Genomic DNA, 26,964 nt, shown 5'->3' with positions numbered 1-26,964 from the left:
TGCTCAATTTAAAAAGTGATGAAGAATTCAATAATAAAAAGAGCACCCAGTTCTTTAAATGGGCTAAAGGTCTGAATAGATACTTCTCCAAAGAAGATATACAAATAGCCAATAAGCACATGAAAAAATATTCAATGTCATTAGTCATCAGGGAAATGCAAATCAAAACCACAATGAGATGCCACTTCACATCCACTAGGATAGCTATAATAATTTTAAAAACACAAGTGTTGGTGAGGATGTGGAGATTTGGAACCCCATGCTTTGCTAATTGCAATGTAAAATGAAGCAGCAGCTTGGAAAAGCAGTCTGGCAATGCCTGAAAAGTTTAAACATAATGTTACCACATGACCCAATGATTCTATTCTTGGGTATATTCCCACAAAATGAAAACATGTGTCCACACAAAAACACACAAAAACATCGTTCACTAATGTTCACAGCAGAATTATTTATAATAGCCAAAAAGTGGAAACAACCCAAATGTCCCTCAAATGATGAATGTGTATGTTCAAAGTGGTATATCCATACAATGGAATATTATTTGGTAATAAAAAGATACATCTGATACATGGATGAACTTTGAAAAGATTTATTTTCAAAAGAAGTCAAATGCAAAAGCCCACATATTATATGTATCTTTCAAGTTTGTCCAGCCCACGGCCCATGGGTCGCATGTGGCCCAGGATGGCTTTGAATGCAGTCCATCACAGATTCGGAAACTTTCTTAAAACGTGATGAGATTTTTTGTGATTTTTTTTTTTTTTTTTTTTTTAGCTCATCAGCAATCGTTAGTGTTAGTGTATTTTAGTGTGGCCCAAGATAGTTCCTCTTCCAGTGTGGCCCAGGGAAGCCAAAAGATTGGACACCCCTGCTGTATATGAGATGTTCAGAATAGGCAAATGTGTAGAAATGAAAAGTGGAATAGTGTTTGCCAAGGCTGAGGAGGTTGGGGATAAATGAAGGGTGACTGCTGGTGGATACAGGGTTTCTTTCTGGAGTGATGAAAATGTTCTAACAGTTATTGTGGTGGTTGTTACACAGCTTTGTGAATAGCTTTAATAACACTTTTTCTTCTTTTTTTTTTTTTTTTGTTTTTTGAGACAGGGCGGAGTTCACTGTTACCCAGGCTGGAGTGCAGTGGCATGATCTTGGCTCACTGCAACCTCTGCTTCCCAGATTCAAGCAAGTCTCCTGCCTCAGCCTCCCAAGTAGCTGAGATTACTGGTGTGCGCTACCACACCCAACTAATTTTTGTGTTTTTGGTGGAGACGGGGTTTCACCATCTTGCCCAGGCTGGTCTCGAACTCCTAACCTCAGGTAATCCACCCACCTCAGCCTCCCAAAGTGCTGGGATTACAGACATGAGCCACCACACCCGGCCAAAAAAAAAACTTTAAATGAGTAAATTTTATGATATGTGAATTATATCTCAATACAACTGGTAGGTTTGGTTCTTTTTTTTTTTTTTTTGAGACGGAGTCTCCCTCTGTCACCCAGGCTAGAGTGCAGTGGCGTGATATCAGCTCACTGCAACCTCTGCCTCCCAGGCTCAGGTGATTCTTGTGCCTCAGCCTCCCGAGTAGCTGGGACTACAGGCCTGTGCCACCATGCCCAGCTCATTTTTGTATTTTTAGTCGAGATGGGGTTTCATCATGTTGGCCAGGCTGGTCTCAAACTCCTGTCCTCAAGTGATTGGCCTGTCTCAACTTCCCAAAATGCTGGGATTACAGGTGTGAGCCACCACACCCAGCCTCTACGTAGTTTTTTTTTTAGACGATGAAAGGATATCATATGAAAGCCAGTAATGTACCCTATAATAATTTTAAACGAGGGTTACAATATCAGAAGTGAGATTTCTACATATAATCTAAATCTGTAGATATACAGCCAAACTCCTAGGCAACAAGTCCTGAGAAAGTACTATCAACATCTTTTTTTGGCGGGGGACGGAGTTTCAGTTTTGTTGGAGTGCCCAGGCTGGAGTGCAGTGGCGTGATCTCAGCTCACTGCAACCTCCACCTCCCGGGTCCGAGTGATTCTCCTGCCTCAGCCTCCAGGGTAGCTGGGATTACAGATGCCCACCACCATGCCTGGCTAATTTTTGTATTTTTAGTAGAGACGGGGTTTCACCATGTTGGCCAGGGTGGTCTCAAACTCCTGACCTCAGGTGATCCGCCAGCCTCAGCCTCCCAAAGTACTGGGATTACAAGCGCAAGTCACCTCGCCTGGCCGTTTTTTGTTTCTTGAGACAGGATCTCTCTCTGTTGCCCAGGCTGGAGTGCAGTGGCATGATCTCGGCTCACTGCAACCTCTGACTCCCAGGTTCAAGCAATTCGCCTGTCTCAGCCTCCTGAGTAGCTGGGATTACAGGTGCATGCCACCACAGCCAGGGTAATTTTTTATTTTTAGTAGAGATGGGGTTTCACCATATTGGTCAGGCTAGTCTCAAATTCCCGACCTCAGGTGATCTGCCAGCCTCAGCCTCTCAAAGTGCTGGGATTACAGGTATGAGCCACCACACCTGGCCGGTACTATTAATCTCAATGATAAACCAGGACTCATGCTGTCTGGACCATGGACACCTCTATTCAAGAGCAACAGCCTGCTCCTCTTGATCCTGTGCCTTTTAATTTGCATGTTTTTCGCTAACCAGGTGCCCTTCTAATCACCACCGAGAAAGTAGGGGAAGAGGGACTTACTGCCAGAGATCTCAAAGTCTATTGGAAAACCTGGAAGCCAGTCCAAATTCTGTTCCTGATTTTAAAATTTTCACAATGTCCTCTCAGATCTTATGGCCACAAAATTCCACCATCCTTCACTTTAAGGAGCACTGTAAAGATTCCACTCTGAGAAAAGGAAAAGACAACAAATGTCACGATGCCAGGCCCACAAAGAAGTCGCAAGACCCGTGTTCTGTGGGGCTGCCAGTGTCAGAGAGAGCCCGGTTCAGACAGAGGTGGAAGGCAAGCAGTGTGGACTTTCTAAGTATGGGGATCTATGAGAGCTGAGGATGGCCGCCTCCTAGAAAAACGGAGGCTTCATGGTAAAGACATTGTGAATTAACCTACAGGAACTCACCCTTCCGTTCCTTAAGGACTTCATCTCGTTTCAAACATAAGCTGCCTTCCCAAGACACATGTTTCCCCCAGACGTGAAATGGGCCTGAAACACTGAATTATTTAAGATTGGCTTATCGCTGGCCAGGCACGGTGGCTCATGCCTATAATCCCAGCACTTTGGGAGGCTGAGGTGGGTGGATCACAAGGTCAGGAGTTCAAGACCAGCCTGGCCAACATGGTGAAACCCCGTCTCTACTCAAAATACAAAAATTAGCTGGGCGTGGTGACACACACCTGTAATCCCAGCTACTCGGGAGGCTGAGGCAGGAGAATGGTTTGAACCCAGGAGGCAGAAGTTGTGGTGAGCCGAGATCATGCCACTGCACTCCAGGCTGGGTGATAGAGCAAGACTCCATCTCAAAAAAAAAAAAAAAAAAAAAAAGATTGGCTTATTGAAGAAGTCTGAGGTCATTTGGAGAGGTGTGAGAGTGGTAGGAGAGATTGCCCATGCCAAGGTTTGACCCAAAAAGGAACTCCCTGACTGAAGTTACAGGCCTCACCAGAAACTGATAACATTGGTTGCTCAAAAGAGGGAAGCTGGTTGGTGGTGTAGACACAGTGGTGGAGAGAGGCAGGGCAGAATGAGATGGGAAATGGCTTTATGCTGCCACTTTTGTACTTTGTGAATTTTGAACCCGGTTTCTAAAAAGTATCTGGCATATAGTAGGTGCACAATAGGTATTTTTGAAAAGCTGCATGAATGGAGTCAAATAAAAATGATTGTTTAAAACTTTTAGTTTCAGGGGTACATGTACAGGTTGGTTCTATAGATAAATCGCATGTTGCAGGGGTTTGGTGTACATATTATTTTGTCACCCAAGTAATAAGCATAGTACCCTTTAGGTAGTTTTTCAGTCCTCACCCTCCACCTTCGGTTAGACCCTGGCATCTATTGCTCCCTTCTTTATCTCAATGTTCAGCTCCTACTTATAAGTGAGAACGTGTGGTGTTTGGTTTTCTGATCCTGCATTAGTTTGCTTAGGTTAATGGCCTCCATCTCCATCCATGTTGCTGCAGAGAACATAATCTCATTCTTTGTTATGGCTGTGTACTATTCCATAGTGTATATGTACCACATTTTCTTTATCCACTCTACTTTGGATGGACATTTGGATTGATTCCTTGTCTTTGCTATTGTGAACAGTGCTGCAATGAACATGCAAGTGCATGCATCTTTATGGTAGAATGAGTTATATTTATTTGAGAATATACCCAATAATGGGTCACATGCAAACATGATTTTGAATTCAAGTCCCACCAATTTAACTGTGTGCTTTGATTAGTTTCCTCTTTTTTTTTTTTTTTTTTTTGAGACAGTTTCACTCTGTCGCCTAGGCTGGAGTGCAGTGGCATGATCTTGGTTCACTGAAACCTCTGCCTCCCAGGTTCAAGCGATTCTCCTGCCTCAGCCTCCCGAGTAGCTGGGACTACAGGTGTGCCCCACCACGCCCAGCTAATTTTTGTATTTTTAGTGGAGACGGGGTTTCACCATATTGGTCAGGCTGGTCTTGAACTCCTGACCTTGAGATCTGCCCGCCTCAGCCTCCTGAAGTGCTGGGATTACAAGTGTGTGCCACCAAGCCCAGCCTGATTAGTTTCTTAACTTCTTCGAGCCCCAGTGTCCTTCAGGTAGCATAGGGATGGTAATATCTTTCTCATAATAGTATTGTGATGATAAAATGAGTTGTTGCAGTAAATCACTAGCATAGAGTAAGCACTTAATAAATGGTAGTTGCTATGGTGATAATAATGCCAATGACAACTACAATAATGATAATGGAGAAAAGTAGCTCAAGGGACTCTTCTAATTCTTTTATGGTAAAGTAGAGCATTTCTCTAGCAAATATTGCTTGAAATAAATGTGCCTTGTCTGAATTTTGGAAATCTGTTACTATAGGGAGGATTTCAGTTAGAAATTTACCCAGGGTCTATCGTGCTAGATGTAAATATCTAGTGGAGAATATAAATATTAATAGGACAAGGCTCCTGCCCTCAAGGAGCTTTGTTATAATGGTATTGGTAAATGAATGTCCTGAAAAGCTCCAGACTATCTGATTTTTGTTGGTGTTATTGTAGTGGATTTAATTATAATGAATATATAACATGAAGATTCAAGAGCTGGAAATTCAATGAATCTAATACTCTAGATTCTCTAGTCACTAGTGTGGCAATGTGCCAAATATCACATGGACAATAGTCTCATCTTCTTACCTTTGCTTAGCAACTGAATTTTTTGTATGGTGTTTATATATATTCCTGAATGTAGAAGGTAGTGTTACCCAGTAGTTAAAAGTATGGACTTTTCTCTAAACTTCCTAACTCTGTGACGTTCGGCAAGGCATTTACTCTTTCTCAGAGTGTGTTTTTTTATTGTTTTGTTTTGAGTTTAGCCTTTTAAAAAAAGGCCGGCTAATAATCACACTCGTATCATATGGTTTTAAAATGTTTAGCGCTATGTCTGACCCAGTAAGTTCTCTACTTCCTTCTGTTTGAGGAGAGTCGAATAAATTTTGCCTAGTGGCAGAAAAATAGCTGTAGAAAAAACTAGTTCAGGCCAGGCATGGTGGCTCATGCCTGTAATCCCAGCAATCTGGGAGGCTGAAGCAGGAGCATCTTTTGAGCTCAGAAGTTCAGACTAACCTGGGCAACATGGTGAAACCCCATCTCTACGAAAACAAAAACAAACAAAAAACCCAAAAACCTTAGCTCAGCCCATCTTTCCTTCTCCCATGTTTAAGGGCAAACAATTTTTTGGTTGATTGATTTTTTAACTTCATAAATTATGCAAATGCTATGAGTTTAATGTATCCCACAAAGTTTTGTGTTGTAAATGTAATCACCTAATGCAACAGTGTTGAGAGATGGGGTGTGTAAAAGGTGATTAGGTCATGAATGATCTGCCCTCATGAATGGATTAAGGTTGTTATTATGGGAGTGGATTCATTGTCGAGATAGTGGGTTTGTTATAAAATCGAGTCAGCCCTCTCTCATCCTTTCCCACTCTCTCATCTTCCACCATGGGATGATGCAGCAGGAAAGCCCTCATTAGATGCTGGCACCTTCATATTGGACTTTCCAGGCTCCAGAACTCAAAAGTTTGGGAGCTAAATACATTTTTTCTTTATAAGTTACTTAGTCTTCAGATATTCTGTTACAGCAGCACAAAATGGACCAAGACAGAAAACTGGTACCAAGAAGCAGGGCTGATGCTATAACAAATGCCTGAAAATGTGGAATCAAGTTTGGAACCGGGTAATGCATAGAGGCTGGAAGAATTTGGAAGAGCAGGCTAGAAAACACCTAGACTGCCATGAGTGGAGCACTAAGGGCAATTCTCAAGAAGGCTCAGAAGAAGAGAAAAGCTGTTGGCAAAGTTTGGACCTTCCTAGAGATTACTAGAGTGATGTTGCTTAGAATGTTCATAGAAATATGGACAGTAGTCCAGGCTCAGTGGCTCATGCCTGTAATCCCAACACTTTGGGAGCCCAAGGTGGGTGGATCACCTGAGGTCAGAAGTTCGAGACCAGCCTTACCAATATGGTGAAACCCTGTCTCTACTAAAAATACAAAAATCAGTTGGGCATGGTGGTGTGTGCCTGTAATCCCAGCTACTCGAGAGGCTGAGGCAGGAGAATCGCTTAAACCTGGGAGGCGGAGGTTGCAGTGAGCCCAGATCACACCACTGCACTCCAGCCTGGGAGACAGAGTGAGACTCTGTCTCAAAAAAAGAAAAGAAAAAATATGGACAATGAAGGCCATTCTGATGGGGTCTCAGATAGAAATGAGGAATAAGATATTGCAAACTGGAGTAAAGACCATCCTTCTTATACCGTTGCAAAGAACTTGATAGAATTTCGTCCATGTCCTAGGGCTTTGTGGAAGGCAGAACTTGAGTGTGATGAACTATTAATAGAATATCTGGGCTGGGCACGGTGGCTCATGCGTGTAATCCCAGCCCTTTCGGAGGCCGTGGCAGGTGGATCACCTGAGGTCAGGAGTTCAAGACCAGTCTAGCCAACATGGTGAAACCCTGTCTCTACTAATAATACAAAAAAATTAGCCAGGAGTGGTAGCATACACCTGTAATCCCAGCTAATTGTGAGACTGAGGCAGGAGAATTGCTTGAACCCAGGAGGTGGAGGTTGCAGTGAGCCAAGATTGTGCCATTGCACTCCAACCTGGGTGACAAGAGCGAAACTCCATCTCAAAAAAATAAACAACAATAAAAAATAAATAGAATATCTCGTGGAAAAATCTCTAAGATGCAAAATATTGAAGGAGCTTCGTGGCTACTTTTAACTGCATGTAGTAAGATATGAGAGGATAGAAAGAATTTTTTTACTCCCACCAAGAAACTGATGGAAATAATTAATTTCATTTCTTTCTTTTCCTTTTTTGAGATGGAGTCTGGCTCTGTCGCTCAAGCTAGAGTGCTGTGGCGCCATCTCAGCTCAGCTCACTTGAACCTCCCAGGTTCAAGCGATTCTCCTGCCTCAGCCTCCTGAGTAGCTGAGATTACTGGCGTGCAGCACCACGCCTGGCTAATTTTTGTAATTTTAGTAGAGACAGGGTTTCACCATGTTGGCCAGGATAGTCTCAAACTCCTGGCTTCAAGTGATCCACCTACCTCAGCCTCCCAAAGTGCTGGGATTACAGGCGTGAGCCATGGCGCCAGGCCTGATGAGAAATAATTTAAAGATTGAATGTATCACTAAAAGGGAAGCAGAGCAGAAAGATTTAGAAAATTCACGGCCTGTCCTGGTAAAGAGTGAAAAGGCGTCTTCAGGAGAGCAAACCAAGGCCATGGCCAAGCAACAATTTGCTAAAGAGATTAGTAGGACTAGAGGAAAACCAGGTTCCGTTTATTAAGGCAAAGGAAGGATGATCGCAGAGGCATTTCAGAGCTCTTTAAGACAAGCAGGGGCCTTGAGGGCGAGGTTTCCAGAGAGGCCCCTGTGAAACCTCAACATTTGCTGCCCTGTACTGACTCCTGCCCAGGAGTCAACTCCCACCCAGGAGTTCGAGGCTGCAGTGAGCTGTAATCACACCACTGTACTCCAGCCTGAGCAACAGAGCAAGATGCTTGTCTCAAAAGAAAAGAAAGACCCTCTAGCAACCTAGCCCCCCACCACACTACTGAAAACCAGAAAGAGAACACTTTGAAGACAACCAAAAACAGAAGGCACATTAAATGCAGAGGAATGAAGATAAGAATTATACCAGGTTTTTCATTAAAACTGTGCAAACCAGAAGACAATAAAGTGACATTTAAAAAATATTGAAAAAACCCACTTTTAACCAGAGTTCTATACTCAATGAAAATACTTTTCAAAAATGAAGGCAAAATAAATACTTCCTTAGAAAACAAACCAAACAATTTATTACCAACAGTCCTGTACTATAAGAAATATTGGCCAGGCATGGTGGCTCCCACCTGTAATCCCAGCACTTTGGGAGGCTGAGGCGGGTGGATCACCTGAGTTCGGGAGTTCAAGACCAGCCTGACCAACATGGAGAAGCCCATCTGTACTAAAAATACAAAAATTAGCCAGGCGTGGTGGTGCATGCCTGTAATCCCAGCTACTCAGGAGGCTGAGGCAGGAGAATTGCTTGAATCCAGGAGGTGGAGGTTGTGGTGAGCTGAAATCGCACCATTGCACTCCAGCCTGGGCAACAAGAGTGAAAGTGAAACTCCATCTCAAAAAAAAAAGAAAAAAGAAAGAAAGAAAGAAAAGAAATGTTAAAAGGAGTTCTTAGGCCAGGCGTGGTCGTTCCCGTCTGTAATCCCAGCACTTTGGGAGGCCAAGGTGGATCACTTGAGCCCAGGAGTTTGAGACCAGTCTGGGCAATATAGTGAGACCTTGTCTCTACAAAAAAAAAAAAAAGGAAAGAAGTAGCCAGGCATGGTGGTGCACACCTGTAGTCCCAGCTCCTTGGGAGGCTGGGGTGGGAGGACTGCTTGAGCCCAAAAGGTAGAGGCTGCAGTGAGCTGTGACTGTGCCACTACACTCTAGCCTGGGTGACAAAGCAAGAGCTTGCCTCAAAAAAAAAAAGGAAGTTCTTTAAGCAAGAGGAATATGATAGCACAGAATCTGGTATTACACACAAAGCAAAGAAATCTACACACAAAAAATGAAGATTTCTGGAAATGACTAAAATTACATATAAAAACTTTTTTACTTTTATTTTTGATCTCTAAAAATTATTGACTTTCAAAAAGAAATATAGTGGAATGTATTGTGGGTTTATTGCACATTTATAAATAAAATAAAAGCAATCATAGAAAAGATTAAAGAGAATAATTGAAAGTGTACTGTTATTAGGTTCTTCTTTTTTTTTTTTTTGAGACGAAGTTTCGCTCTTGTCACCCAGGCTGGAGTGTAATAGGGCGATCTCAGCTCACTGCAATCTCCGCTACCCAGGTTCAAACAATTCTCCTGCCTCAGCCTCCCGAGTAGCTGGGATTACAAGTGTCTGCCACCATGTCCGGCTACTTTTTTTATTTTTAATAGAAACGGGGTTTCACCACGTTGGCCAGGCTGGTCTCGAACTCCTGACCTCAGGTGACTGCCTGCCTTGGCCTCCCAAAATGCTGGGATTACAGGCATGAGCCACTGTGCCCAGCAGATAGTCTTTTTTATTATTATTAAAAAATTTTTTACAAGAAAATAGTGTCCTATCGTATATCAAAGAGACATCAATATTGTTTGTAGAATTAATTAGCAGATATGACAAAGTTTTTAAATGTTACAATTTTAAAAACATTGTGCACCCGTAAAATACAGCTGTTTACACTCCTTTTTTTTTTTTTTTTTTTTTTTTTTGAGACGGAAAAAAAGAACCTGGTATACAGGCCGGGTGCAGTGGCTGACGCCTATAATCCCACCACTTTGGGAAGCTGAGGTGGGTGGATGACAAGGTCAGGAAATCGAGACCATCCTGGCCAACACGGCGAAACACCGTCTCTACTAAAAATACAAAAAATTAGCTGGGCGTGGTGGCAGGCGCCCTGTAGTCCCAGCTACTCGAGAGGCTGAGTCAGGAGAATCGCTTGAAATCAGGAGGCAGAGGTTGCAGTGAGCCGAGATCCTGCCATTGCACTCCAGCCTGGGCAATAGAGCAAGACTCCGTCTCAAAAAAAAGAAAAAAAGAAAAGAAAGAATCTGGTATACAAGAAGATAGCCCTTGATCCAAAACCAAGAGAAAAGACAGACAATTAAAAAAATAAAAATAAAAAGCACCGGTGCGGTGGTGGGAGAGGTAACCGGCAGGAGCAGCACTGCCGCTGGGGCCTGGGGCTCACCAGCCTGACTTCCCGTCCGTCCCAAGCCCACTCGAGCCGCAGCCATGTCTGGGGAGGAGATGATTTTTGATCCTACTATGAGCAAAAAGAAAAAGAAGAAAAAGAAGCCTTTTATGTTAGATGAGGAAGGGGATACCCAAACTGAGAAAACCAGCCTTCAGAAACAAAACAAGTGGAGCCAGAGCCAAATGAGGACAAAGATTTGGAAGCTGATGAAGAGGGCACTGGGAAAAAAAGATGCTTCTGGTGATCTAGATGACTTGAACTTCTTTAATCAAAAGAAAAAGAAGAAAAAAACTAAAAAGATGTTTGATACTGATGAAGCTAAATAAAGCGTAAAGGATCTTAAGATTGAAAGTGATGTTCAAGCCGGGTACAGTGGCTCACGCCTGTAATCCCAGCACTTTGGGAGGCTGAGGCCGGCGGATCACCTAAGGTCGGGAGTTCGAGACCAGCCTGACCAACATGGTGAAACCCCATCTCTACTAAAAATACAAAAATTAGCCATGCATGGTGGCCGGCACCTGTAGTCCCAGCTACACGGGAATGTGAGGCAGAGAACTGCTTGAACCTGGGAGGCGGAGGTTACAGTGAGTCGAGATCGCATCACTGCACTCCAGCCTGGGTGACACAGAGTGACTCTGTCTCAAAAAAAAAAAAAAAAAAGTGATGTTCAAGAACTAACTAAACCAGAGGATGACCGTGACATTATGCTTGGCAATAAAAAGAAGAAAAAGAAGGTCAAATTCCCAGATGAGGATGAAATACTAGAGAAAGATAAAGCTCTAGAAGATGAAGACAACAAAAAAGATGATGGTATCTCATTTGGTAATCAGACAGGCCCTGCTTGGGCAGGCTCAGAAAGAGACTACACATATGAGGAGCTACTGAATTGAGTGTTCAACATCACGAGGGAAAAGAATCCAGATCTGGTTGCTGGGGAGAAAAGGAAATTTGTCATGAAACCTCCACAGTTCGTCCGACTAGGAACCAAGAAAACTTGTCAACTTTACACATATCTGTAAACTATTACATCGTCAGCCCAAACATCTCCTGCATTTTTGTTGGCTGAATTGGATACAAGTAGTTCTATAGCTGGTAATAATCAACTTGTAATCAAAGGAAGATTCCAACAGAAACAGATAGAAAATGCCTTGAGAAGATATATCAAGGAATATGTCACTTGTCACATGTGCCGATTACTGGACACAATCCTGCAGAAGGACACGTGACTCTATTTCCTACAGTGCGAAACTTGTCATTCTAGATGTTCTGTTGCCAGCATCAAAACCGGCTTCCAGGCTGTCATGGGCAAGCGAGCAAAGCTCGGTGCCAAAGCTAACTAATTTGCTAATCACTGATTTTGCAAAGCGTGTTGTGGAGATGTGGCTGGACAGGTTTGCCATCAGAGTGGATGTACCATTGTATTAAAAGCAAGATTTAAAAAGCTGCCAAGATTTTTGGCGAGTGGTTGATTGATCTGAAGTCCTTGCAAGACGCTGATGCTCAAGCTGTTGACATACTCATTGTCTACTTTAACACCTATCAAAGAAACATGATATGGGGTAAGAAGGTGCTTTTTTAAAATCGTTCCTAGACTTCTGTAAAATGCAAGTTAAATTAAAGTTATTATAACAGTGAAAAAAAAAGCACCATACAGCTAATGGAGTTGTAAAACAAGATTTTGAGACAGGATCTTGCTCTGTATCTAGGCTGGCATGCAGTGGTGTGATTATATCTCACTGCAGCTTCAACTCTTGGGCTCAGGTGATCCTCCCACCTCAGCCTCCCAAGTAGCTAGGACTACAGGTGCATGTCACCACACCGGTGTAATTTTTAAAATTTTTGTAGAGACAAAAAGTCTCCCTATGTTGCCCAGGCTGGTCTTGAACTCCTGGCCTCAAGCAATCCTTCTACCTCGGCCTCCCAAAGTGCAGGGATTATAGGCATGAGCCACCATGCCCAGCCCAAACAAAGTTTTTAAAACTTGAATTTTCAAAAACTTTAAAGACAAGATGGAGTACTTTGGCTGAAAACTATAAAAAGTAATTGGATGGAAATTCTAGAATTGAAAAATGCAAAAAAATTGTGAACAGGGGATGGGTTTACTTACTGACTACTACTGAAAAGAGAAAAAGACTGGGTGATAGTTGTAAGAAAATAGTTACAGTTGACCCTTGAACAACATGGGCTTGAACCGTGTGGATCCACTTATACATAGATTTTCTTCCACTTCTGCTGCTCCTGAGACAGCAAGACCAACCCTTCCTCCTCCTCCTTCCCCTCCTCTTCTTCCTCTTCATCCTTTTCCTCCTCCTCAGCATGAAGACAATAAAGACAAATACCTTTATGATGATCCACTTCCACTTAATAGTAAATATATTTTCCTCATGCCTTTTAAAATAACATTTTATTCCCTCTAAGTTACTTATTGTAAGAGTACAGTATATAATACATATACAAAATATGTGTTAATGGACTGTTTATGTTATCAGTAAGGCTTCCAGTCAACAGTAAGCTATTCATAGCTGAGTTCTGGGGGGTGGGGGGTGAAAAGTTATACAAGGCCGGTGCGGTAGCTCACGCCTGTAATCCCAGCTACTCGGGAGGCTGAGGCAGGGGAATCACTTGAACCCTGAACCCAGGAGGCAGAGGTTGCAGTGAGCTGAGATCATCCCACTGCGCTCCAGCCTGGCGACAAACCAAGACTCTGTCTTAAAAAAAAAAAAAAAAAAGTTATACACAAATTTTCAACTGCATGGGGTGGGACAGCACCCCTAACCCCTGCATTATTTAAGGGTCATCTGTTACTAAGGCATGGGTAGGCAAAAGGATGAGAAACATAAAGAGGTTATGGTAAAGAAGTCTAACATACATGTAAGTGGCGTCTCGGAAAAAAAGAATGGGACTGAAGCGCTATGTATTAGTCAGCTCATGCTGCCATAAAATACCATAAAATGGGTGGCTTTTTTTTTTCTTTTTTAGATGGAGTTTTGCTCAGTCTGGAGCGCAGTGGCGCAATCTCAGCTCACTGCAACCTCCACCTCCCAGGTTCAAGCCATTCTCATGCCTCAGCCTCCCAAGTAGCTGAGACTACAGGTGTGTGCTATCACGCCTGGCTAATTTTTGTATTTTTAGTAGAGACGTAGTTTCACCACGTTAGCCAGACTGGTCTCGAAGTCCGGACCTCAGGTGATCCTCCTGGCTTGGCCTCCCAAAGTTCTGGGATTACAGGTGTGAGCCACCACACCTAGCCAGAATGGGTGGCTTGAACAGAAATGTTTTCAAATTGTGGAGGCTGAAAGTCTCGGATCAGGGTGCCAGCACAGTTGGGTTCTGGTGAGAGCTCGCTTCCTAGGTTGCAGATGGTGCTTTTTCACTGTGTTCTTATGTGGCAGAGTGGGATGCAGGGGGAAAGGGCCCTCTCTGGTATTTCTCTACAAGGATGTATTCTGTAGTACCAGAACCCCACCCTCAAGACCGCATTAAACCTTAATTCATTCCTTATAGGCCCTATTTCCAAATACATTCACATTGAGAGTTAGGGCTTCAATATGTGGACTGGGGCGTGGGGAGACACAATTAGGTCTATAGCACTGTATAAACCCTAAACGGGATACATACAAAGTCACACTGAGGTATATCATAGCAAAACTGCTAAAAACCAAAGATAAAGAAATATCTTAAAAGTAACCAAAGAGCAGAGGCAGGGGGATTGCTTTGAACTCAGGAGATCAAGATCAGCCTAGGCAACATGGCAAAACCCTGTCTCTACTAAAAATATAAAAACTAACTGAGCATGGTCATGCATGACTATATTCTTAGCTACTCAGGAGGCTGAGGTGGGAGGATGGCTTGAGCCCGGGAGATGGAGGTTGGAGTGAGCTGAAATCGTGCCATTGCATTCCAGCTTGAGTGACAGAGCCAGACCCTGTCTCAAAGAAAAAAAAAGTAACCAAGGAGAAAAAGATTATTTTCATAGGAACAATAATTAAACTGACTATGATTTTGCAACAGAAAAAATGAAGCAGACAATGGCATGATACCTTCAAATTACTGAATGAGGTGAGGTCAGTAGGAATGGTGGAGTAAGGGCCTCTAAAAACCTATTCCTCCATAAAAGCAGTGAGAATATTGAGATAACTTGTAAAATAAAAATTTTCAGAATTCTGAAATTAACGAAAGCTTTGCAATAACCCAAAGAACTTTTTTCTTTTTTTTAAAGGCTGTATCTCAGTAAGAATGGTGAGCTTTGTGGTGTTTTAACTTGCCTTATTCTCAACACTCTCTTCAACTCCTCATTAGTCTTCAAAACCAACAGTTCTACAATCATAGTGAAGACCAGTAGCCTAGCAGCCACTTGTTAGGACAAAATGGGTTTGGAGATCCCCAAAATAGCATTATTTGAGACCTGTCCTTATTTGGCCTGTCTGACAATTCCCTGGAAATCCTCATTCACAAGACTTGCCTTGGCCAGCCACAGTGGCTCATGCCTATAATCCCATTACTTTGGGAGGCTGAGGTGGAAGGATTGTGTGAGGCTAGGCGTTCAAGACCAGCCTGGGCAACAGAGTGAGACACTGCCCCTACAACAACAACAAAAAATTAGGCATGTGGCACACACCTATGGTCTCAGCGACTTGGGAGGCTGAAGCAGGGGAATTGCTTGAGCCCAGGAGTTCGAGGCTTCAGTGAGCTATGGTCACACCACTGCACTCCAACCTGGGTGATAGAGCAAGACCCTGTCTCTAAAGAAAATAAAATAAATGTAAATGACTAGTTAATGGGTGCAGCACACCAACATGGCACATGTGTACATATGTAACAAACCTGCACGTTGTGCACATGTACCCTAGGACTTAAAGTATAATAAAAAAATAAATAAAATTAAAAAACAAATGTTTGCCTTTATTTGACCCAACTCAGACCATGCTCAGTGAAAATAGCTTTTCACCTGGGACATTTGTTGAAAATAATTAGTAGCATGGCTAACATGCAGCTAACTGAGGTAGTGATAACAGTTGAGGCAAACAAGCTGCCCCCCTCAGCCAAAAAAAAAATCAAAAGAAGAGCTGAGGAATGAGGTGTCCATAAGAGGCTTTCAAAACTGCTGACATACTGCACAGCTGTAATCCCAGCACTTTGGGAGGCTGAGACAGGCAGATCACCTGAGGTAAGGAGTTTGAAACCAGCCTGGCCGACATGTTGAAACCCCGTCTCTAATAAAAATAGAAAAATTAGGGGCTGGGCGCAGTGGCTCATGCCTGTAATCCAGCACTTTGGGAGGCCGGAGCAGGCAGATCACCTGAGGTCAGGAGTTGGAGACTAGCCTGACCTACATGGTGAAACCCTATCTCTACTAAAAATACAAAAATTAGCCAGGCATGGTAGCGGGCGCCTGTAATCCCAGCTACTCGGGAGGCTAAGGCAGAAGAATTGCTCGAACCCAGGAGACAGAGGTTGCAGTGAGCCGAGATTGCGCCATTGCACTCCAGACTGGGCAACAAGAGCTAAGCTCCATCTCAAAAAAAAAAAACAAAAAAAAACTGCTGACATATTCATGGGACTCTAGAAGGCCACGCACATGCATGGGCTATGTGCATGCTCAAATCTGTCCACATGCCGAGGAAAGACCTAAGAAGGTCCGAAGTTCTAACACAACATCTGGCTGACCTTGAAGCACTGCAAAAAAAAAAAAAAAAAAAATGGCAAAAGCTGTCAGCATTTTTAAATGCCTGCCTGAGTGTGAAGGGTGCCCCAACACAAACATACACAGAGCCTCTTGGAAATGGCTGGGACAGTGAACAGATTCAGTCATTTAAGTAACTATCTTTTTTTTTTTTTTTTTTTTTGAGACGGAGTCTTGCTCTGTCACCCAGGCTGGAGTGCTATGGCCGGATCTCAGCTCACTGCAAGCTCCGCCTCCTGGGTTCCCACCATTCTCCTGCCTCAGCCTCCCGAGTAGCTGGGACTACAGGCGCCCGCCACCTCGCCCGGCTAGTTTTTTGTATTTTTTAGTAGAGACAGGGTTTCACCGTGTTAGCCAGGATGGTCTCGATCTCCTGACCTCGTGATCCGCCCGTCTCGGCCTCCCAAAGTGCTGGGATTACAGGCTTGAGCCACCGCGCCCGGCCCTTAAGTAACTATCTAGTCACTAGCTGACGACTAAGCTAAGTGAGCAGAGAATTCAGTGAGAAAGAAGACATACTTCACAGATTCATTTGGAAAAGCCACTAAAAAAACCCCAACATCAACAAGTCGTTAGAAGGGGAAATAGTTTGATTTCCAGAGTAGTCACATTGTATTATTAGAAATGTCAGTTTTTGGCCCAGCATGGTAGTTCACACCTGTAATCCCAGCACTTTGAGAGGCCGAGGCAAGCGGGTCATTAGAGGTCAGGAGATTGAGACCAGCCTGGCCAACGTGGTGAAACCTCATCTCTACTAAAAATACAAAAATTAGCCAGGCGTGGTGGCACATGCCTTTAGTACCAGCTAGTTGGGAAACTGAGGCATGAGAACTACTTAAGTCTGGGAGGCAGAGGTTGCAGTGAGCTGAGATCGCAACAGTGCACTCTAGCCTAGGCAATAGTGAGACTCTGTCTCAAGCAACAACAACAACAACAACAAAGAAATGTCAGCTTTCTGTATAAAATTATGAGACAAGCAAAGAAATAAAGTATTGTTCTTACACAGGAAAATAGCAATCTATAGAAACTATCCTTGAGGATATTTTAAATGTATTCAAAGCATTAAAGGAAATCATGTTTTTAAAAATGTTAGGCCGGGCGCGGTGGCTCAAGCCTGTAATCCCAGCACTTTGGGAGGCCGAGGCGGGCGGATCACAAGGTCAGGAGATCGAGACCACAGTGAAACCCCGTCTCTACTAAAAATACAAAAAATTAGCCGGGCGCGGTGGCGGGCGCCTGTAGTCCCAGCTACTCAGGAGGCTGAGGCAGGAGAATGACGGGAACCCGGGAGGCGGAGCTTGCAGTGAGCCGAGATCGCGCCACTGCACTCCAGCCTGGGCAACAGCGTGAGACTCCGTCTCAAAAAAAAAAAAAAAAAATGTTAAAAAGTGGCCAGGCGCGGTGGCTCATGCCTGTAATCCCAGCACTTTGGGAGGCTGAGGCAGGCTTCACGAGGTCAGGAGATGGAGACAATTCTGGCTAACAATGGTGAAACCCCGCCTCTACTAAAAAAAATAAATAAATAAATACAAAAAATTAGCCGGGCTTGGTGGCAGGTGCCTGTAGTCCCAGCTACTCAGGAGGCTGAGGGAGGAGAATGGCGTGAACCTGGAAGGTGGAGCTTGCAGTGAGCTGAGATGTTGTCACTGCACTTCAGCCTGGGTGACAGAGCGAGACTCCATCTCAAAAAAAAAAAGTTAAAAAATGCAATAACTGAAATTAAAAATTCACTAGAGGGACTCACAAGCAAATGTGATTAAGCAAAAACCAAGACTCGGCAAAAGTCCTTTTGGATCCATTGGATCTCTAGGAAACACCAGAATTGTCAGTGAAGAATATATTAAGTGGCTCGAGGCCTACTGTCAGGCCTATTTCTATGGCTTGACAGTAAAACTCCTAGACCTGGTTCCTGTTTCTGCAACGAGGTGTTCCTTTAGAGTCAACGATAACTCACAAACAAAACCTACAAGTTCATGCAAGAGACATCCTGAAGTTCTTAAAAAAGTCAGTTGAAGAAAAATTGAAGAAAAGTCAATTGTGATTGTCTAGTCTGAGGAACAGACAGGAAGAAGGATAAATAAAAATGAATACAACATCAGAGACCTGCGGGACATTATCAAGTCTACCACCATACACATAATGAGAATACTAGTAGAAGAGAGTAGAAAAGGACAGAAATAATATTTGAAGAAACAATTTGCCAAAAAGTATTTTTTGCTGAAAAACAAAATAAATTTGTTGAAAAACATTTATCTCCATATCCAAGAAGCTCAGTGAACTCCAACTAAGACAAACTTAAAAAGATCCACACTTATACACATCATCATAATCAAACTGTCAAAATCCAAAGAAGAGTCTTGAAGAAAGAGAAATACAATTAATCATTTAGAAGAGCTCCTTCACATGATTAACAGCTGACTTCTTATCAGTAACCATGGAGGCCAGAAAGCCATGGGATGACATTCAAAGTGCTGAAAAAGACTGTCAACCAAGAATTTTATATCCAGCAAAACCAACCTTCAAAGATGAAGCAAAATTTAAGTCATTCCCAGATAAACAAAACTGAGACAATTTGTCATTAGCAAACCTGTCACACAAGAAATACTGAAGGGGGTCCATCAAGTTGAAATGAAGGAACACTAGACAGTAATTTGAGACCACATGAAGAAATAAAGAGCACTGGTAAAGGAAACTAAATAAATATAAAAGACCATATTAATATATTTTTGCTTATAATTCTTTTTTTCTTTTAAATGATTTTAAAGACTACTGCATAAAGTTATACTTATAAACCTGTGCTGATGGGCACACAATGTATGAACATGTAATTATGACAACATTGCAAAGAAGGGGAAAGGGAACAGAGCTACGTAGGAGCTAGATTTTGTATACTATTGATATTAAATTGGTAGTAACGTAAACTAGATCGTTAAATTAAGTTGTTAATTGTAATCTTCAAAACAACAAAGGAAATGACTCAAAAATATACATGGTAAAAAAAATGAAATGACAAAGGAATTAAAATAGTATATTAGAAAATATCTATTTAATACAAATGAGGAGAATAATGGAAAATAGAAAGGAAAAATGACATAAGACATATAGAGAATATAGCAAAATGGCAGATGTAATTCCTTCCTTAATAGTAATGACGTGAAATTGATTAAACACTCCAGTCAAAAGTAAGAGAATGGCAAATGGATTTAAAAAATGATTCAACTGAGGCTGGGCGCGGTGGCTCAAGCCTGTAATCCCAGCACTTTGGGAGGCCGAGACGGGCGGATCACAAGGTCAGGAGATCGAGACCATCCTGGCTAACATGGTGAAACCCTGTCTCTACTAAAAATACAAAAAAACTAGCCGGGCGAGGTGGCGGGCGCCTGTAGTCCCAGCTACTCGGGAGGCTGAGGCAGGAGAATGGCGTAAACCCGGGAGGCGGAGCTTGCAGTGAGCTGAGATCTGGCCACTGCACTCCAGCCTGGGCGACAGAGCGAGACTTCGTCTCAAAAAAAAAAAAAAATGATTCAACTGTATATTGTCTTACAAGTAACACACTAGATTCAAAGACGTGAATATGTTGAAAGTAAAAGGTTGGCGGCTGGGTGCAGTGGCTCATGCCTGTAATCCCAGCACTTTGAGAGGCCAAGGCAGGCAGATCACAAGGTCAGGAGTTTGAGACCAGCCTGGCCAACATAGTGAAACCCCATCTCTACTAAAAATACAAAAATTAGCCAGGTGTGGTGGCCTGAGCCTGTAGTCGCAGCTACTCAGGTGGATGAGGCAGGAGAATTGCTTGAACCCGAGAGCCGGAGGTTGCAGTGAGCAGAGACCATGACATTGCACTCCAGCCTGGATGACAAGTGAGACTCCGTCTCAAGAAAAAAAAAAAAAAAAAGACGGCAAAAGCTACACTATGCATACAGTAACTCAAAGAGACCTGAGGTGGCTATTCTAATATCCCACAAAATAGATTTTAAGGCAAAAAGTGTTACCAATTATAAAAAGGGACATATTTTAATGATAAAAGTATCAGTTTATTAGCAAGGCTTAACTACAAACATATGTAATTAACAACAGAACCCCAAAATACATGAAACAAAAAATAACAGAATTGAAGAGAGAAAGAGACAATTAAAAAATAACAGTTGGGGACTTAAATATGCCACTTTTTTTTTTTTTTTGAGACAGAGTCTCACTGTGTCCCCCAGGCTGGAGTGCAGTGGTGCCATCTCGGCTCACTGCAAGCTCTGCCTCCCAGGTTCACGCCATTCTCCTGCCTCAGCCTCCTGAGTAGCTGGGACTACAGGCGCCCGCCACCAAGCTTGGCTAATTTTTTTATATTTTTAGTAGAGACAGGGTTTCACCGTATTAGCCAGGATGGTCTGGATCGCCTGACCTCTTGATTCACCCACCTCGGCTTCACAAAGTGCTGGGATTACAGGTGTGAGCCACTGCGCCCGGCCAAATATGCCACTTTTACTAATAAAACAAATAGGCAGAAGATTAAGAGGGTAATAAAAGACTTGAACAATAGTATAATCCAATTAGACCTAACAGATTTTTGTAGAACATTCCACCGAACAACAGTGTAAGATACATTTTTCTCAAGTGGGGATGGAACATTTCCAAGATAGACCATATGTTAGGCCATAAAACAAATCTCAATACATTTAAATTGATTGCAGTAATACAAAGTATTTTTCTCCAACTATAATAGAACAAAATTAGAAATAACAGAAGGACATTTGAGAAGTTCACACATATGAGGAAATTAGACAACACACTCCTAAATAACCTGTTGGTTAAAGAAAAAGTCACAAGGGATATTACATAATACTATGAGAGGAAAGAAACAAATATACAACATATCAAAATTTATGGGATGTAACTAAAGCAGTGCCTAGAAAGAAATTTATAGTTGTACATACCTACATATATAATTATACCTACATACATATATGTATGTATATGTATGTATATATTATGTATACATATATGTACATATGCAAACATGCATGTATGTACATACATATATATAACACACACATTATATATTGTATAATATACGTATATTTTGTATATTTTTTTCTTTTTTCCTAGAGTCCTGCTCTGTCTCCCAGGCTGGAGTCCAGTGACACAAGCATAGCTCACCACAGCTTCAAACTCTGAGCTCAAGTGATCCTCCTGTCTTAGCCTCAGCTGGAACTACAGGTGTGTGTCACCACACTCAACTAATTTTTTTTTTTTTTTTTTGAGATGGGATCTCACTCCATCACTCAGGCCAGAATGCCAGTCTCGGCTCACTGCCACCTCTGCCTCCTGGGCTCAAGCCATCCTCCCACTTCAGCCTCCCCAAGTAACTGGAAATAAAGGCATGCTCCACCACACCCAGCTAATTTTTTCTATTTTTAGTAGAGATGGGGGCCCCACCAGGTTGCTTAGGCTGGTTTTGAACTCCTGAGCTCAAGTGATCTGCCTGCATTTGACTCCCAAAATGTTGGATGAAAGGCGTGAGCCACTGCACCTGGCCAAATTTTTTGTTTATTTTGTAGAAATAGGGTCTTGCTATGTTGCCCAGGCTGCTCTCACACTCCTGACCTGAAGAGATCCTCCTGCCTCAGCCTCCAGAGTAGCTGGTATTACAGGCACAAGCCACCATTTAACATTTTCTAATTTTACATGTGACTTCCTCTTTGATCAGTGGGTTTAGAATTGTGTTGTTTAATTTCCAAATATTTGGAAATATTTGGGGAATTAAACTTGACTTAAAATTGAGTTAAACTTGAAGTCAATAATACATAGTTGTGGATTTTCCAACTATGTATTATTGACTTCAAGTTGTATGACTTGGATTGACTTCAAGTTGTATGTATTATTGACTTCAAGTTGTATGTATTGACTTCATACTTGTATGATTTCAATTCTTTAAAACTTGTGGAGTTGTTTTTTAATGACTCAGAATATAGTTCATATTGTTTGAATGTTTCAAGCACTTCACAAATAATATATTCTCCTATTGTTGGGTGTATTGTTCTATAAATATTCATTAGGTCAAGTTGGTTGACAGAGTTGTCAGGTTTTCAATATCATTTTGATTTTCTCTCTAGTTGTGTTATTTAAGATGTTTATTAAAATATCATTATGTAATGTTCCTCATTATCCTTGGTGACATTCCTTATTCTAAAGTCAACTTTGGTAGTAATCTAGACACTCCAGCTTTCTTTGGATGAGGGTTTGTATATCTTTTCCCATCCTTTTCTTGTTAATCTGTATATAGCTTTTCTATCTGAAGTGGACTTCTTGTAGATAGATTATAATTACTTTTTATCCAATCTGATGATCTTTTAATTCGTTTATTTAAACCACTTCATTTAATGTGGTTATTAGGCTTAAATATATCCATTTGCTACTTCTTTTCTGTTTGTTTTCTTTGTTCTTTGTCCCCTTTCCCTCATTTTCTGTAATTCTAAAATTAACTGAGTACTTTTATGAATCTGTTTTATATCCATTAAAAATGTTGCCTAGTTATTGCCCAAAGGCTTACAAGATACATCACGAATTAATCATGGTGTACTTTCAAAAATTATTATACTGATTCATATATAGTTTAAGAACCCTGGCCAGGCGCGGTGACTCCTGCCTATGATCCCAGCACTTTGGGAGGCCGAGGTGGGTGAATCATCTGAGGTCGGGGGTTTGAAACCAGCCTGACCAACATGGAGAAACCCTGTCTCTACTAAAAATACAAAAATCAGGCCGGGTGTGGTGGCTCACGCCTGTAATCCCAGCACTTTGGGAGGCCGAGGCGGGTGGATCACAAGGTCAGGAGATCGAGACCATCCTAGCTAACACGATGAAACCCCATCTCTACTAAAAACTACAAAAAATTAGCCGGGTGTGGTGGTGGGCACCTGTAGTCCCAGCTACTTGGGAGGCTGAGGCAGGAGAATCACTTGAACCTGGGAGGCGGAGGTTGCAGTGAGCCGAGATTGCGCCATTGCACTCCAACCTGGGCAGCAAGAATAAAACTCTGTCTCAAAAACAAACAAAACAGTCTGTCACTCAGGCTGGAGTGCAGTGGTACAATCTCGGCTCACTGCGACCTCCGCCTCCCAGGTTCAAGCGATTCTCCTGCCTCAGCCTCTCGAGTAGCTGGGATTACAGGCGTCTGCCACCACACCTGGCTATTTTTTGTATTTTTAGTAGAGATGGGGTTTCACAATGTTGCTCAGGCTGGTCTCGAACTGTTGACCTCAGGTATTGCACCCTCCTTGGCCTCCCAAAGTGCTGGGATTACAGGCTAGTTCCAACATATTTCCAACATCCCATACCCATTAAGCAGTCACTCTTCATTCCCCTCCTCACACCAGATTTAACCACCACCAGTCTGGTGATTCTATGAATTTACCTATTCTGGATATTTCATAAAACTAGAATCATAGAATATGTGAACTTTTGTGTCTTACTTCTTTCACTTAGCATAATGTTTTCGGTGTTTATCCATATGGTAGCATGTATCTGTACTTCATTTTTATGGCTGAGTAATCTATCATATGTATATAATACATTTTGTTTATCCATTCATATATTGATGGGTTGTTTACACCACTGGGTCACTGTGAGTAGTGCTACTACAGCATCTGTGTATACATTTTTGTGGATGCATGTTTTCTCTTGGGCAGACAGCTAGGAATGGAATTGCTGGGTTATATGATAATTCTGTTTATCTTTTTCAGGAACCACCAAACTCTTTGTTTACAGTGACTGAACCATTTTACATTCCCATGAACAATGTACAAGGTTCCCATTTTCAGGCTGGGCGGGGTGGCTCATGCCTGAAATCTTAGTACTTTGGGAGGCCAAGACAGGTGGATCACTTGAGACCAGGAGTTCAAGACTAACCCGGGCAACATGGTGAAACCCCATCTCTACTAAAAATATAAAAATTAGCCAGAAAAAAAATTAGCTGGGTGTGATGGTGGGCACCTGTAATCCCAGCTACTCCAGAAGCTGAGGCAGGAGAATCACTGGAACCCAGAGGGCAGGGGTGGCAGTGAGCTGAGACAGAGCCACTGCACTCCAGCCTGGCCGACAGAATGAACTCCATCTCAGAAAACAAAAAGGTTCCCATTTTCCAGCATCCCCAACAACACTTTGTTTTTTCTGTATTTTTTGTTATAGCCATCCTTCTGGATGTGAAGTGGTATCTCACTGTGATTTGGATTTGCTTTTCTCTGATGGCCACTGTCTTACTGCTTCCAAGATCCTCTCTTCAGTTTTGGACAGTTTATGTATGTCTCGACATGGATCTCTCCTGACTTATCCTATTTGGAGTTCTGCAAACTTCTTGGATGGGTACATTCAAGTGTTTTCACAAATGTGAGGTGTTTGGGGCCGTTATTTCTTCAAATATTCTTTCTGCCCCTTTCTCTCTTCTCTCCTTCTCAAACTCCTATTTTGCAAAGGTTGGTATGCTTGGTGGTAATCCACAGGCCTCTTAAATTGCTTCTTTCCTTTGTTCTTCTGCTCCTCAGATGGGTAATTTCAACTGATCTACCTTCAGCTTCACTGATTCTTTCTACTGTCTGGCCATATCTGCTATTAGAACCATTCAGTGATTATCCCCCCTTTTTTATTGTACCTTTCAGCTAATTTTTATGGTTCCTTTTTATAATTCCTTTGATAATCTCTATGGGACATTGTTTCCCTGTATTCCCTTAGCTCTTTGAGCACTTTTGAGACAGTTGATTTACAAATGTTGTCTTCAAGTCCAATGTCTATGCTTCCTCAGATAGTTTATTTTAATATTTGCTGTAAGTGGGCTATAATTTCTTTGCATGCTTCACAGTTTTTTGTTGGAAGCTGAATATTACTTTACTATCATGTGGTAACTCTGGAAACCAGATTCTTCACTCCTCAGGGTTTTTGTTACTTGCTGTGGGTTGTAGTGGTTTGTTTAGGGACTTATATATATTTAGAGACAAGGTCTCGCTCTGTTCCCGAGGCTGGAATGCAGTGGCACAATCAGAGCTCACTGCAGCCTCAAATCCCTGGGCTCGACTGATCCTTCCACCTCAGCCTCCCAAGTGGTTGGGACTATAGGCATATGCCACCATGCCCAACTAATTAAAAAGAGAAATTTGCTTTATAGAGACGAGCTCTCACTATGTTGCCCAGGCAGGTCTCGAACTCCTGGACTCAAGTGATCCTCCCACCTTGGCCTCCCAAAGTACTGAGATTACAGGCGTGAGCCACAGCACTCAGTCCTAGTGACTTTTCTGACCTGTTTTTGTAAAGTTTCTGTTCTTTGACTTACATGGTCTGTAAGGTGTCTTCCTTTTGCTTGTGTTCAGCCAGTGTGTTGAGATTTCTTTGAAAACTGGTTGCCCCAAAAATTAACAAAGGAAGAAAAAAACCCTGTTTTTGCTGATTGGCTGTGTTGGGACACACCTTCAGTGTCTATCTGGGCCATTTTAATTTGGCCTTAGCCTTTACTTCCTGCTTGCACTGAGCCTACACATCAGCCAGACATGAAATCTTGGGGTCTTCTCAGGTTTGAATGTGCAGACTGAACTGGGAATGTGCATGGCTTTCTAAATCCCCCAATATACATGGGTGCTTTTGAATAACCTAATTTCTCTAAGAAATTCTCTCTGCTGCTTTCCTCTCAGGCTTTAGGCACTCCTTTGTTTACCTAAACTGTAATTTTTTGCCTCAGGTGGCAGCAGGTTGTTCATTTGTCTTACAATATTTAGAGACAAACCTGCCACTTTCTTTCCAACCCTGATTGAGTTCTGAGTTAGATGAAACAAAGCAGATGCCTTGTGTCAGTCCTTGAAGCTGCCAGACTGGCCAGAACAAGCATAATCTTTCAAGAATAAGATCTCTGGGGCTGGGTGCAGTGTCTCACGCCTATAATCCAAGCACTTTGGGAGGCGGAAAAGGGTGGATCACCTGAGGTCAGGAGTGTGAGACCAGCCTGGTCAACATGGTGAAACTCCGTCTCTACTAAAAGTACAAAAATTAGCCGGGTGTCGTGGTGTGTGCCTGTGGTCCCAGCTACTTGGGAGGCTGAGGCACGAATTGCTTGAACCTGGGAGGTTGCAGTGAGCCAAGATCATGCCAATTTGCACTCTGGCCTTGGTGAGAGTGAGACTCTGTCTCCAAAAAAAAAAAAAAAAAACCTCTCTTCTCTCTAGAAACCAGGACCAGGACCCCACGCTGAGAATGTGGTCTGTGTGTCTTCAAGACTGTTGCAGAGCTGAGAATGGGGAAAGGGCAAGTAACACTGCCAAGCTTTCCTTCTCTTTTTAGGTTGCCTTTTTCTTGATTCAGCAAATGCTTAGTGCTGTAAACTATTTTCCTGGGTTCTGACAAAGTTGTTTCTGAAAGTTTTTGCTTGATTTTTCAATGTTTCTGTGGAGGAAAAGGTCCTTGAAGCTACCTACTTGGCCATTTTTGCTGATGCTACTCTTGGTTACATTCTGAGGGCCCGACATTGTGTATGAAAATTGGTAGAGCTAATTTATGGCTCTGCATGTTAAAATTCTCTGGAGATTTATTTTTGCTTCTGTGAGGCAGTGAAATTAGTTGCATCAGCATTCTCAGATAACTTTTAAACAGTCATGGAATGAGATGACTTAAAACTGGACTTCAGGCTGTGTGAGGGCCTATTTCTCACTAACCTTGCACATAGGATAGTCCCTTGGAGTGCAACTAAAACCCTGCATGTTTACTAGGCTCCTTCTTCTTTGGTGGTACCTGCATAGTTTATTTTGGGAATGTGAATGCAGCTTGCCTAACTCTCTAAACATACCCATTGCCAGAGAAGAAATAATGGAGCAAGCAGG

The 26,964-nt window shown here is 42.4% G+C and overlaps 2 long non-coding RNA genes and 1 pseudogene across 2 annotated transcripts; 2 read left to right on the top strand and 1 right to left on the bottom strand.

Moving 5' to 3' along the window:
- Nucleotides 1-1,455: 1,455 nt before the first annotated feature.
- Nucleotides 1,456-4,379, top strand: LOC144331196 (uncharacterized). Its single transcript, XR_013398157.1, has 2 exons — nucleotides 1,456-2,493; nucleotides 3,236-4,379. It is a non-coding gene; the product is annotated as an uncharacterized LOC144331196 (long non-coding RNA).
- Nucleotides 4,321-9,895, bottom strand: LOC144331195 (uncharacterized). The gene is made up of 2 exons (XR_013398156.1): nucleotides 8,783-9,895; nucleotides 4,321-4,446 (listed from the first exon to the last, which is right to left on the bottom strand). It is a non-coding gene; the product is annotated as an uncharacterized LOC144331195 (long non-coding RNA).
- Nucleotides 9,896-9,959: 64 nt separating this feature from the next.
- LOC698890 (eukaryotic translation initiation factor 2 subunit 2-like) lies at nucleotides 9,960-11,875 on the top strand (annotated as a pseudogene).
- The last annotated feature ends 15,089 nt before the right edge of the window (nucleotides 11,876-26,964 follow it).

Source organism: Macaca mulatta, chromosome 9 (genome assembly GCF_049350105.2).
Source record: "Macaca mulatta isolate MMU2019108-1 chromosome 9, T2T-MMU8v2.0, whole genome shotgun sequence".
Taxonomy (NCBI): Eukaryota; Metazoa; Chordata; class Mammalia; order Primates; family Cercopithecidae; genus Macaca; species Macaca mulatta.
Note: the sequence above shows the minus strand (reverse complement) of the source record. Positions and strands in the feature narration are given on the sequence as shown.